Source organism: Triturus cristatus, chromosome 7 (genome assembly GCF_964204655.1).
Source record: "Triturus cristatus chromosome 7, aTriCri1.1, whole genome shotgun sequence".
Classification (NCBI taxonomy): Eukaryota; Metazoa; Chordata; class Amphibia; order Caudata; family Salamandridae; genus Triturus; species Triturus cristatus.
The window spans coordinates 1,074,997,871-1,075,010,748 of record NC_140590.1 but is presented as its reverse complement, the minus strand read 5'-3'; the positions used below and the strand labels follow the sequence as shown (position 1 = coordinate 1,075,010,748).

The 12,878-nt window shown below is 43.7% G+C and overlaps 1 protein-coding gene across 1 annotated transcript in view; it reads left to right on the top strand.

The window, feature by feature from the left end:
- LOC146811114 (toll-like receptor 4) overlaps positions 1–1,412 on the top strand; it is a 127,507-nt gene extending 126,095 nt beyond the window's left edge. The window contains exon 2 of the mRNA XM_085618174.1: positions 576–1,412. The gene's annotated coding sequence lies outside the window, so the exon portion shown is untranslated. The remainder of the gene's footprint in view (positions 1–575) is intronic.
- The last annotated feature ends 11,466 nt before the right edge of the window (positions 1,413–12,878 follow it).

The following is a 12,878-nucleotide window of genomic DNA, read 5'->3' as shown; positions in this document are numbered from 1 at the left end:
CATTTAAAAAAAAAAGACTGCTTTATTTAAAAGCAGTCCCAGACATGGTGGTCTGCTGACCCCAGCAGGCCACCATCCCTGGGAGCGCTAGCCATTTCTAATGGGGTTGCAAATTGCGACAGCCTCATCAATATTCATGAGGCATACAATTTGCGACCCCATTAAGAATCGCTAACAGTGACTGAGACACTGTTATACATCCTAATTTGCGAGTCACAAGTGTGACGTAATTTGCGAGTCGCAAATTGGAGGGTCGTACATCTGGCCCCTGATTCTTTGTTTATTAGTTTTTTTTACTATAAATCTATTTTGAATGCTTCTTTTGTTGTGGTTTGTCAGCTTTGAACCAGCATAATCAGAGCCTCCGCTCTTGCCATAGAATAGAAAATGTTCTAGAATTTGCTACAAGAATTTTAAATTCTATGAAGGACACAGAGGCAAGGATTATCTCACCTGTTGGGATATGTAAGCTGAATAACCTTTAACATGCCAGTTATGTACAGACTGTTGTTTTCCTGCCCTTGTCATTCAGTAAGGGTTGTGGGATTGGATTAATTTCTTACTTTTGTTTTCAGGCTACGAATTGAAATAGGGCTGAAGCATTGAGAGCTGCTGTTTCCTGTGGGCTACGTTCAGGGATCTGGTTGGAGTGCTGTGGAGCTTCTTTCCCTGTTGGGTGTTCATGTTTACTGGACTTTGGTGACTCTCTCCGTTGAGTGTCATCTTGGACTGTTCTTTCGTTTCAATTAGGGACATTGTTCACTTATTTGTTGGAATGCGTTTTTTGCAAAGAAAGAGGCAGGAAAGATGGTGCCTCTCTATTTTCTAGGATATGCCTGTACAATATTGGTGGGTTGTTGAAGAGGCATAGTTCAAAGCCTCATGGAATATGTAGGTGTGTTTTTACTGTTTTTTCATTGGCTGCTGTGCTTTGAGTACTAAAAATAGAAAAAGTAAAATCAGACTCCGGTCCTGCCATAGAATATCACTTCTGCATGCCGGCGCTCGCCATTTCAGGGAGCCCAAGGACGGATTTTCGCATTTGAACACAAAAAAAATGATATAGTAATAAAAAAGTGTAGCATCAAATGTGCACACCAGAACAACTAGTATGATTTTATAAGGAACGAAACCAAAGCTTTGTTATTTCTTGTGGCAAATTTCTTATGATTCTTGAGTATCTTCTAGCCTCAACTTCTTCGTTTTAGTCTTTCTTTTCCACGCATTTTCCACACCTATCATTTTGATGAACAATCACACACCTACACCTACAATACTGCACCCATTTCTACAACCAGCTTAATTTGAATTGTTTGTCTACCGTATTACTGGAATAGTGAATGATGTGAATATGCCTAGCACTGTCTTAGATATGCCAGGAGTATTAAAAGAGACATCAAGATTCAAGTCAACCTGTTGAAGATGTGGATTTATGGTTTCTAGCAAGTCTTGCCCTGCCTTGGGCAAGATATGTAAGAGGTGTGGAAAGGGACATTTTAAAAAGTATACATGGCTAGATAAGAAAAATGAGAATATACCATCAAGGAGGAAGAAGATGAACAGAATGAGGACAAACTAATTGATGATTTAGTGCTGTTGGTGGAACTACTAAGTAAGGATAATGGCAAAAATCAACCAACTTGCAAATTAGGAATCACTGGAGATGAAGTGCATGTTCTAGTTGATACAGGTTTACGAATTACCCTAGTATCCAAAGACAGATAGGAGCAACTCAATAACAAGAACAACCTTATGTCAAGACGAATCAAACCTGGGCCCAACAGTTGACAAAGGTGTAAATACAAAGGAGTATTTCAAGCCCAACTAACTTTTATGGTGAGAAGCATTATAACCAAAGTATATGTAGTAGATTACAATGTTAATAGCCTTTAATAATCTTATTATTTTAGTAATCCCCTGCAAAACATTTTCATCTTCAGTGTGTGCAAGATTTTGATGTCGCTTCCATACTTGATGAATATAAGTAAGTGTTTGTTAATAGCTTGGGATGTCTGAAGGATTTTAAGCACATGGTCATCTTGAAGAACAATGCAATCCTAGTCGAGCATGACGATTGCAATGTCCAATTATCACCCAGAACTGAAGTACAAGTAACCCTTGAAGAATGGTACAAAATTGTGTTTTTCAGCCAGTCGATACAGCTGAATTGTAACACCCATTGTTATAGCAAAAAAAGAAAAGTAGCAGATTCAGACTGTGTATGGACCTGCACAAGCTAAATTGCAATATAAGAGCAGACTGCCAAAGCTTTACTTTAATTAATGGGACGGTCATGACATTGAATAAGTCTAAAATCTTCACTACACTAGACTTCAGCTCTATTTATAATCAAGTGCTTTTACATGAGGACTCTAAGAAGTAGACCATATTCATCACTTGGAAGGGGCACACCAGTGCTTCAGCAGTTTTCGAAAAGCAGATGAGAAGACTATTTGAAGAAATGCACAGCGTGAGAGCATTCAAGTATTATGTGTTGGTGTTAGACCTGTCAACAGTATGGTGGTCGTCCCCCAAACCTTTTGCCTCTGCTCCTTCATTGTTGCTGAGCTTATTATTGTTGGTCATAGGACTCTGTGCACTTTACCTCTGCTAACTAGTGCTAAAGTGCCTGTGCTCACTCCCCTAAAGCATGGTTATATTGGCTTAAACCCAACTGCCATATTTAATTTACGTATAAGTCCTTGTAGAGTGGTATACCATATACCTAGGGCCTGTAAATTAAATGCTACTAGTGAGCCTGCAGCACTTATTTTGCTACCAACTTAAGGAGCCCTTTAAAATATGTTCCAGGACTACCATTGCAACCTTACTGTAGTGTTAAACTGCCATGTCGACTTGGCATTGCCACCCCCCTTGCCTAACCTTAAACTCCTCTTCCATTACACATAAGTCACCGCAAGGTAGGCCCTATCTAGCCCATAGGGCAGGGTGCTGTGTAATTAAAAGGTTGGACATGTACTTTAAATCTTTGCTTGTCCTAGTAGGCAAACCTCCTTGATGGTTTCCCTGCCATATGATATAATTGGGGATTCCTTATTACATTTAATAAGCTGTCATTTCCAATAGAGATTTGGTGGCTAGGCCATGTTTGGTATCTTTGGAATTGTAATGGTAAACAGTATTTACTGGTAAAGTCTGATATTTTATCATAATTTTAGAAATGCCACTTTTAGTAAGTTCGCATTTTTCTGCTCTTAGCCCTATTGTGCCTGTAGCCTGGTCTGGGTCACATGACTGTGTGTAACTGACAGACTTTGTAAATTCCTTACAGACTGTTACACAATAGAGGGATTAGATGTGTGTCAATGGGCCAACTGCTGGCAGGATGGGGGACGGAGCTGAGCACAGCCCCGTTTACAAATGAATAGCCTGTGCTCTGCCTTTACACAAAGGACCTAACGACCCCACATTGTTACTGCAGGGAAGGGGAGGAAGAAAAATTCCATGCACTTCAAAACCACTGTCTACAGCTTCTCCCACCATTCAGAACCATGGTACCAGGGAATATAAAGGGGACCTCAGACACCAACTCTTCAGTACACTTCTGGACCTGTGGATACTCTTCCAGGAAGGGCTGCTGTGCTGCTGAAAGGACTGCCACTCTGCTGGACTGCTGCTCTGAAGGAACTGCTCCCCTGCTGTGCTGACCTGCTGCAATCTTGCCTCGGGAGAAAATACTGGATCTGCAACGTCATCTTGAACCCAGGTCTATCAGAGTGACTCCAAGGGCTAGTCTTCTGGCCTCCTCATCTGGGCCTCAAGCACATAAAAGGCTCCCGGACATCCTGCACCAGACTCTAGACCCATCTGAAGTGAGTTCCAGACCCCCAAGTGGTGACCCTCAGGTCTTGGACTCTTGGTGTTTGACAGCAAGCTGAAATAAAGCTTTTGATCTCTTCGTGACTGAGAACGTGCCTGTTTGCACTAAACCTTGCTGCTCACATCACGATTCAATGCGAATTGCCGCAAATCCGACTCTTCACACTAAAACATCAACCGCCACAGAGAAAGCCAACGCAAAGCTCCAGCAATGCCCTGCCCCATAACACCTGGCCTGCTCTTTGTGCTATGCCGGCAGTATCCTGCAACACGCTTCCTGCTCCTCGTGGCCCCCTCCAATGCAAATAAAACTCTTGGCACAGACTTTGAAAAGGCAAACTTCTGTGGGCATAACCTGGAGACTGTGGCCGACCTGCGCTCCATCGCAGTTGGCCTGAAAGCGTGACCAGATATCCCGGGCTTTGTGCCTTACGGTGCTATTTTCACTTGATTCTTTAAAGATTTATAACTCCGGTTCTACTGATTGGATTTTTGTTGTTTTGATTTATTAAATTTACTCTATTTTTATTATTTGGTTTGGGATTTTTGTTGGGTTGTGTTTGTGTGCTGCATATATATTTTGCACATTGCCTCCAAGTTAAGCCTAACTGTTTTTTGTGCCATGCTACCCAGGTTTAAGCACAGGTTAATTTAGTGACTTTTTGAGGTTCACTCTGCAAAGGATTGTGACAGTTGCTTCACCAGGGCTCACACTCCAGTCAACCAAAAACCTAATTTCTAACAATTGATTATTAGTGCAACACTTGATGAGTATCTTCCCGTGCTAAAACAAGTACTATGTGAAATCTATAAAGTACTATGTAAAATCTATTAGTGGCTCACCCTGCAAACAGAAATATGCAGATTTCTCGACCCTGGTGTTGCATTTTTGTGGAATATTATTGGGGAAGATGGTGTGAAACCCAAATCATCTCCAGTCTCTCCCATTTCTAGGTCACCTTCTCCAAGCAATAAGGATGAGTTAACATCTTTTCTAGGGATGCCAAAAAGGTTGTGGCTATGCATGAACTGATTAGGAAAAATGTTGAGTTTCCATGGAGCGCAGAGTTGAAGCAAGTATGATTGAGCTAAAATAAGAATTAGAGCACCTTTCTTCCAATCTTTCAACGAATACTTCAGATGCATTTTTCCACTGACAGTAGTCAGGTAGGCATTTAAACAGTACTTAGTCAAGAGTTTTTTGCAGGGAACGATACTATGGCTTTCGCCTCACAAAAGCTCAGAGGGGCGACAGCAAAGTATTCTGTAATTGAACAAGAATTGCTGGCATGTGTTGGAACATTAGGGTGCTCAAAAGCTTTTTTTGTGTGCCCAAGAATCTGTGAATCAATCCAATCACAAGCCATTGGTGAGCATTCTTTGATGTTGTGGTACTGGCAAAGTTTATTCCAGACTTGCCAAATTAGCATGTAATTTACATGAGTACAGATTCAAATTACAACACATATCAGGAGGAAGGGTGAATGTATCAGTAGACCATTTGTCTTGTACTCAGTGTGACGATGAAGTGGATGAGGATAAGCCGAAGGATAAGGAAGATCTGCCATCGGTATGGTTGTCTGATGATTGTGATGCACTTAAATCTGTGACCAGGAGAGAGTGGCTGGAAAATTTTAAAACCAATGTGGTGCTAAGTAAAGGAAAACATAATCAAATGCCGGCCATGTGAAACAGTACTTGACATGAATATTCAGCCATTCTGGAAGGTGAAGTATGAACTCTCAATTGAAGATGGGGTTATCTTAAGTGGTAATGCCTTAATTCCACCCTTTTCCTGGAAAGGAAGACTGATTACCCTATTGCATGAAGGCAATGTGAGGATGCCAGGCACAAAAAGAAGTTCTGCATAGCCTACCGGTGGCCATCCATGGACTGTGATGTGGATGTGGATGTTATCAGGTGTATTGTGTGCAGAAAAGCGGACAAGATTGTATTGTCAAAATGTGCAAGTGTCCTATGACATTTTTTAGCTATCTGATGGACCGTGGGTAAAAATAGGCATTGACTTCATTGGGCAGTTGAATGACCTGTTGCCTCACACGCATTATGCCAGTGTTGATGGATTACTTCAGTAAGGGCACTGAAATCAAGTGTATTCCCCAACACTGTACACTTGATTGGTTTCCTTAAGTGTTTTCAGTAGTAAGAGGTTCCCGGGCCAGTGGCAATGGTGTACAACTGACCTCTTATGCAATGGTTAGTTTCCTTCAGAGAACTCGCATGAAACACATTAAGACCGGATTGTATCATTCTTAGAGCAATTGGCAAGATGAAAGTGCCAATCAGCTCATTAGGGAAACTGTTCAAAGGACTCACACATCTCACATCCATGTTGAAGCTGAACTCATGACCAAGCTTTGGTCTTACCGTACAACCCTAAGAGGCAATACAGGAAAAACTCCTTTCAGGTTGCTCCGTAGCAGTCTGGCCATAATGAGACTCCAACCATATTGGTTATTAGTAGGGAGGTGGTGGAAGAGTAACATTGAGAAAGATAGCATGTTTGTTTAATAAGGGTGCTACAGAGAAACAATGTAAAATATGTAAATACTGAAACTCCAGGAATGCTGTTATGAGCTTGTCAATCCAAGCTGGTGATAAGGTTAGGGTGATATATACTTGGAAGGAATCCAATGCCAACAGGTTCAGCGGGCCCATGGGTGTAAGAAAAAGAAATAAGGAAGTACTGCCCTTCTGTTAGAGAATGGCCAATGGTGGAATGGCTCCTGCGTGAACTCTTCTGAGCTAGCATATACTAATAAAGAGAATTCTTCCCAAGGAGGCACCACCTCATCTTCTATATAAAACAAGAAACCCTGCGGCTATACAATTTTAACTTTCATTTGTAGTGTTTGAGTGGTGTCTGACCTGTCATGGGAGTAAAGGGCGTCCGCTAAAAAAGGACACAAACCCTCACCCATCAACCTAAGTGGCATGCTTCATCATCGGGCTGCTCCTCATTCAAACTCCATGTGTGGTAGTGTGAATAGGCTTCTATTCATTTCAGAAGCTCTTTTGGGGGCTTATTGTTGGGATCTGTTTCTGTGCACAAGATTGTCATGTGGTTACCGTAAGTTATTTATTTGGAGCTACCTATGACAAGATTAAAAACTTTGGGGCATATCATCAAGACAATTATCGCCGCTTTATCGGCCGTTTTCGACCGGAAAGCGGCGATAATTGTATCTCACTATTAGCAAGGTCACGCTATCGCGTGAATCCTTGCCTCAGCGCCCTTTCCCTTAACGCCCAGCTTTGCATCTCTAATGAGATGCAAAGTGAGCGTTCCTCACGAAAATAACGGGAGAAATGTAGCTAACCGACATTTCTCCTATTTACAAGCTGCGCGCTAAAGAGCATAGCGATAAGAAAAGTAGCGCTAAACTTGGTTATTGCTACTTTCCTTATGCCTGCTTTCAGGTTGACTTAGCCATCATATCCAATGGAAGGTGAATATAATGGCTAAGTCCCCCCTGCCCTATCAGCAAGGTATCGCCTGTTTTTTGTGCGATTATCGCTGGTTTTCCAGCGATGATCACACATTTTGTAGCTATCGCTGGTATTTTTATCGCTTTTGAGATAAGCGTCGGTGATAGCACGCTATCTCAGCGATAAAATACAGCGATAGCAGGCGATAATGATCCTAGCGCTAAGTGCGCTTAGCGATAATTATCGCCCCCTCTTGATGATATGCCCCTTAGAGTGGCATATGGGAAAAGTCAATGGTTTCCCATTCTTCTGGTCTGCATGTTCAAACCAGTCTTGATTGGCCTTAAACAGGGTCACCATTTTCTTCAAGACCTACTTCTTGTCCCTGTCTGTGGTTTTCAGTCCCTGAATCACCTGTACTTTTTATATAAAGGAGGGGGCCCTACACCCATCTCATGAATCACATGCATAGCATTCATGCAGGACACTTTCAGAGGTGGTTTCATTGGAGCACCTTAAACTGGTATGGTAGAGACATTTCTAGACACATATGACAGAAAAAACAAGACTATGAGCCACATGATTCATTAATCACTCATATGCTCTATACCATGTAATGAGTGAAGGCCCCACTGCAGACACATTCTATGCAAAATTGTTCAACACACACCCAATTGGTGAAATCAGCTATTGTTTTTGTGTCACACTGTATCATATTTATGAACACATCACCCTAAATACTTAGGGAAATGGCCCCTAGGAAGAAGCCTTGACTTGTACCTTTATAGTCGAACTTTAGAAAAGTAAATTTAGAAGTAAAAGGCTATGAGTCAAGAGGTTTGGGTCAACCAAAACTCATGTTTTCATGCCTAGACTTATCTCATCAAGAGGATCAATGGGAATGAGGCACCTACCTCCGTTTTTTTGTTTTCTCCCTCCCTAGGCCACGTTTGTGATTTTTTTTGCCCCGCGCGCTACACCAAAAGCTATAAACATTCCATGACTATTGGAATGGCAGTTGGTGGTGCTCCTGTCAAATGAATAAGCGTGTTCATCTCTCCTCCTGCCTAGTCACTACACATGCAGTCCTAATTTCTAAAGGGATTTAAAAGACTATGGTCCTGATTATGAGTTCTCCCTAATGTTCCAATGCATGTGTAAACACCTGTTTACACACAAGTCGGAATTACAAGTTTAAAGGTACTTACTGTGTCCAATACTTATCGGATGGGTTAAATAACTCAACCTTTGTTAAATTTCAGCAGGTCAAACCAGCCGAAATGTAACGGGGGAAAACATATGGTACATACTGTGTCGTGTGGATTTTGGGAACTCCCCAACACCCTCTTGACCGACGTCGCCTTCCCCACAGAGACCTGGACCAACACCAGCTCTGCTCCTGATATCGCAACCGCCATTCCCCATGGGTACAAGATCCTGAGGAAAGACCGCCCCAACCGCCCTGGAGGAGGCCTCGCAATCGTCCATAAAAGCTCCTTCTGACTCACAACCTCCATCTTGAATGACGCCTCCCCCCCTTGGAACACATCCATTTCCAGATCCAGCCCAACCCCAGAACAACAGTATGCGGAACTCTCCCCTTCAGGCCTACAGGACCCTGCTCCCCGTTCACCAACACCATCGCAGACTACATCGCGCCCCACGCCCTCGCCTCCACGGACTACATACTGCTCGGAGACCTGAATTTTCACCTTGACAACCTCAGCGACCCAAACTCTACCGCCCTCCTAGAGAACCTTGCCAACATTGGACTCAAGCAACTCGTCACCACCCCCACCCACATTGCAGGACACACTCTCGAACCCATCTTCACCGGAGGCATAAAATTCGCTTCAGTCACACCATGGAACCTTTTTTCCTTGCTGATCTATAATCTCTCTTGAGTATCCTCTCTCTCTAAATCTCATTGCTAACTCAGTTAGTGCTATTCCTGATTTTTAGGTCTCGCCTGACCCAGCGCATGCGCTGGTCTGGCGAGACTTATTGAGAGGGCTCCAAAAAGTGCTACCAGGCCAACCTACAGCTCCAGTGCATGTGCGCGGGCACGCGCTTTACCGCGATTACTTTCACTATCGCGGCCGGCCGCTTTGATGTTTGATCTGATCGCGATCGCGATCCCTTTCACTTGCGCGGCTGCACGGCCGCTTGGCATAGCCAATAGGTCTCGCTTTTGGGACCTTATAAGTATTTAGTTATGTAACTGTTGCATGGCTAAACACATAAGGTCCCAAAGGCGAGACCTATTGGCTATGCCAATGCTTGTTCTTTATTGCTGCAGTTTCTTTTAACTCTTATACTTTCCCCATATGGGATGCTAGCTATTAAATTACGGGGGAGAAAACTGCTGGCATGGAGAAGGGAATTGGCCACTATGTGTTTTCTAAAAATAATTGTTTCTAAATGATGCCCTTTCATGTACTGTCAAATCTAGAAACTTAACTTGCTGTTTACTTATTTAACTCATAAATCTCAAATTGAGATCATTTTCATTTATTTTCTCAGCAAATCTTTTTGCACTCTCCACCGACCCTTTCCAGGTTACAAATAAGTCGTTGATGAATCTACACCAAAGAACGACCTGATTTTGCCATTCCTCTGGATTTTCCATTGTGAGCACCTGCTCCTCCCACCAGTCTGTATGCAAATTTGCATTGCTGGGGGCAAAGCAGGTGCCCATCGCCCTACCTCTTATTTGACTCAAGCGTTCCCCATTAAACAGAATTCAATTATTTGTGAGGCAGGTTAACCATCTGTACTAACATCTGGGTGTGTCTCCATAATTTTAGTGGTCTTGTGTTCAAAAAGTGCTGTACAGCTCTCACTTGGGTTTCGGAGCATGCAGAAGGGTTGACTGCAGGGCCTGGTCATGCGGCCTTACCCCTGCCGGCGCTGGTTATTTTAACAGGCGTACTAAAATAAAATAGAAATTTGCTGAAACAAACAAAGGTTACAGGGCCGATATAGTAAAGTTCTGGATTTAGTGGCACAAAACCGTAGAAATTCAGCAGTTATAGTTATACTTATAGTTAGACTTATCTGAAGAAACTATAACTCATGCCAATAAGTAACTTAACGCAATGCGTCATAGTTTCTTAACATAAGTCTAACTATGAGTATAATTATAACTAGAATTTCTATGGTTTTGTAAGACTAAATTCAGAACCTAAATAGAACCTTTGTTTTTTTTCTGTGAATATATATATATATATATATATTACCTACTGGCGGTCACCAGTAGGTAGTTATAGTTAGGACCAAGTTTCCATAGGAAGAGCATTTTTTGTTTTGCTGATAACTTTGGCATCGTTTGATGAATCTTCATGAAATTTTCCAAACGAATTCTTTGTTCATATCAACTCCTATGTTGATTCGTCAAGGGGGGGCCGAGAAAAAAGGGGGGTCCCAAAACGTGTTTTCTCCATGTTAATTTCCATAGGAAACTTTAGACCAGGCTACAGGTCGAACGGGTGAACGGAATTACCCCAAATTTAGCAGGGAGAAGGGGCTTGGTCTAGAAGGCACGCTTTTGTTTATTTGGTGTAAATCTGTTCAGTAGTTTTGGAGAAATATTTAAATTTACAGATATCGATATTTGGGAATTCTGCCATCTGATTGGCTGAGGCGTTACGAGCACGAGCTTGCTGCATATTGGCTGCGAGCGGTTGCAACTAGGAAGTCGTGGCAGCCATTTGGTGGTTCTGTTGAAGTGAGTAAGGGGGAAAAAGGCAAAAAAAGGAGGAAAGAGGAGGGTAGGAGCACTGTAACCTCTGTGGGGTGTTTAGGGTGTGCTATACAGGGATGCGAAGTGAACTACTCATCCCTACCGGCTGAAAGTGCTGAGCTACGGAAATTAAGTGAGGTATTGCCTAGAGTCTGATGCTGCTAAGGTGAGCTGCTGCAGGACTCGGGGATTAAAGCGTGAGCCCAAACTGTGTGTCTTATGCTGTGAAGTCAGGTACCCTCTCCATTGCACCACACCTGTGGAAGTAGTGTCAGCATGTGTTTATACCTACTAGGATGAACTACTGACCCCTACTGGTCTGAAAGTGCTCTGGTACGGAAAATATGTGAGGTATTGTCTAGAGTCTTATGCTGCTAAGCTGAGCTGCTGCCGGACTCGGGGATGAAAGTGTGAGTCCAAACTGTGTGTCATATGCTGTGAAGTCATGTGCTCTGGCAGCCGTGCCACATCTGTGCAAGTAGTGTCAGCATGTAGTTATACCTACTCGGAGGAACTTTTGTTTTGAATGTTGTAAGTTGTGTATGGTGTTTAGAGGGTGTTATACAGTGAGTGCGAAGGGAAATTCGCGCATATCAAATCAATTTGGTATTTGGAAAGTGCAAACTACTCACTCGTATGGGTCTGATGGCGCCGGGGGCGTAAGCTGAGCTGCTGCCAGACTCGGGGATAAAGGCGCTGAACTACTGACCCCTACCGGTCTGAAAGTGCGGGGTATGAAAATTAAGTGAGGTATTGCCTAGAGTGTTATGCTGCTAAATTGAGCTGCTGCTGGACTCGGGGATGAAACCGTGAGCCCAAACTGTGTGTCCTATGCTGTGAAGTCATGTGCTCTGGGTGCAGTGCCACACCTGTCCAAGTAGAGTCAGCAATATTTTATACGTAGTAGGAGGAAGTTTTGTTTGGAACATGGTAACTTGTATATGGTGCTGGTAAGTGATCCGCAGCACTTGCAAAGGCAGTGCACCCAGGACATGCAGCAGACGTGCAAGGTATAGGTGGACGTGAATGGAGTCGACCATGTGTTCGGGATGTCCTGCTATGCGTCAGTGGCTCTGCTTGTAGCTGCACTGGCTTGCCGTTTGCCAGTCTTGTGGATGAAATGGCACAGCTTGGTGCAATGAGCCGGATCTGTGTGCAATGGATGCAGGGCGAGGTTGTGGTGGGAGTACGTGTGAAGGCCATTTCACGCACGCTAACTACAACGAAGAACTTTTGAGGGTGGGATGTCCACTCGTTCTCAAATCGGGCAGTGGGTAGTGTGGGAGACGGATGCAAATATCATCGTATCTGTCAGGAGAGGCTGGCTACTTGCAGGTTCCTTCTCGGAGCAGCAGATGTATTAGCGCAAGATAGCTCAGACAAAGAACCTTTCATCCTTACAGTAACTTCTCCAGGTGCATTCATACAGGATGTGTACAAAGGCCAGTCGTGGGTGTTGTGGGATGTCTGCAACCCTGGTCATCATGGATGAGATGCCCAGCATGTGGCACATGGGCGGGTTCACTGTGTGTTACGTTGCCAAACAGCTGCTCCTCCCTCCAATGAGCCCCCACACTTTTGTGCGCTGTTGTATCCCGTGCACTCCTGCGGCACACCTTTCTAATGCCTATTGGCGCATGTCCTGCGGCATTCCAATCACACCGTGACACTGTCGTTTGGAGGTGGTGCATGCCACTTTACAACATCGACTGCTGCGGCCCTTGTGGCGGCCACAGCAGAACAGAGAGACACACTCACCGCACTTCTTGCACACGGACATGAGTGAGACACCCCGTTCTCTTTGCTGCTTGTGCATGCAGGAGGATGCGTGCGTAGCTACATCTCC